Below are 1340 nucleotides of genomic sequence, written 5' to 3'. Positions count from 1 at the left end.
AACCCACAATAAGAACACACGTCAGTAGTGATAACATTTGTTTTATTGCACTCTTATTTCATGGTGTGGAATGTGGGCTGGTTATGATGCTGAGGGCATGGGGCTGTAGACAGTCCGGCACGATAATGGCAGAGATGTATTTATAGACAGGAATCCACAGGAATCCGCAGGCAAACAAAATCCAAGATGACAAGACAGGAGCTGAGCATGGCAGGTGGAAGGATGGCAGCAGTATGAATCTGAAGCACAAAAACAAAAGGATTACAAAAAGTTCAGAAAGACTCAGTGCAAAGAGGTAGCAAACTGAGTTTGGTCATACTCTTAATACCACTTGAAGAAATGGAACGATCTCGCAGAGAATTGTAAGTTGAAGTGGTCCATTATACTGCAGCAGGTCGTGGAGATTGTATGATGAGAACCAGGGGAGTATGGCGAATGGAGCGAGCAGGAACCAGGAAGCCATGACCAACTGACACACACTTATGCAGACACAGACAAAAACTGCGGACAAACAAATACATGCGGCAGGGGAGAAGAGCAGAGCACATGAGAGCAAGGTCTTAATCCAAACAGTACTATTTTATGACTTTTTTTGCCTTACAATACTATGATATTTTTGTGCCTTGATATACTATGTGGATTTTTTGACTTTTCAGTCATACTATACTATGTTGTTTTTATGACTTTTAATGCCTTATCATACTTTGTTGTTTTTATGGCTTATATTGCCTTACTATACTATGTTGATTTTATTACTTTTTTTTGCCTTACTACACTATGATATTTTTATGCCTTACTATATTATGATGTTTTTATGCTTTATGATGCTTTACTACACTTTGATGTTTTTAGTCCACTCTTTACTGTCGTTTTGATGTCTTATATTGACTTACTATACTATGCCATTTTTACTAATTTTTATGCCTTACTATACTACGACTTTTTAATGACATTTTGTGCCTTACTATACTGTGACTTTTTTATGAATTTTTATGCCTTACTATACTATGTCGATTGTATGACTTTTTATGCCTTACTATACTATGTCGATTGTATGACTTTTTATGCCTTACTATACTATGTCGTTTTTATGACTTTTTATGCCTTACTATACTGTGACATATTTAATGACTTTTTATGCCTTACTATACTATGTCGTTTTATAACTTTTTATGCCTTACTTTTTAATGCCTTACTATACTGTGACATATTTAATTACTTTTTATGCCTTACTATACTGTGTCGTTTTATGACTTTTTATGCCTTGCTATACTATGTCGTTTTTATGACTTTTTATGCCTTACTATACTATGACTTTTTTATGACTTTTTATGCCTTAC

The 1340-nt window shown here is 34.9% G+C and overlaps 1 long non-coding RNA gene across 1 annotated transcript; it reads right to left on the bottom strand.

The window, feature by feature from the left end:
- Positions 1–25: 25 nt before the first annotated feature.
- On the bottom strand, positions 26–1139 carry LOC111647970 (uncharacterized). Its single transcript, XR_002760087.2, has 2 exons — positions 320–1139; positions 26–239 (listed from the first exon to the last, which is right to left on the bottom strand). It is a non-coding gene; the product is annotated as an uncharacterized LOC111647970 (long non-coding RNA).
- Between the last annotated feature and the right edge of the window lie 201 nt (positions 1140–1340).

This window comes from Seriola lalandi, unplaced genomic scaffold (genome assembly GCF_002814215.2).
Source record: "Seriola lalandi dorsalis isolate HSWRI2012SDOR001 ecotype SW California unplaced genomic scaffold, Sedor1 jcf7180002036734, whole genome shotgun sequence".
NCBI lineage: Eukaryota > Metazoa > Chordata > Actinopteri > Carangiformes > Carangidae > Seriola > Seriola lalandi.
Note: the sequence above shows the minus strand (reverse complement) of the source record. Positions and strands in the feature narration are given on the sequence as shown.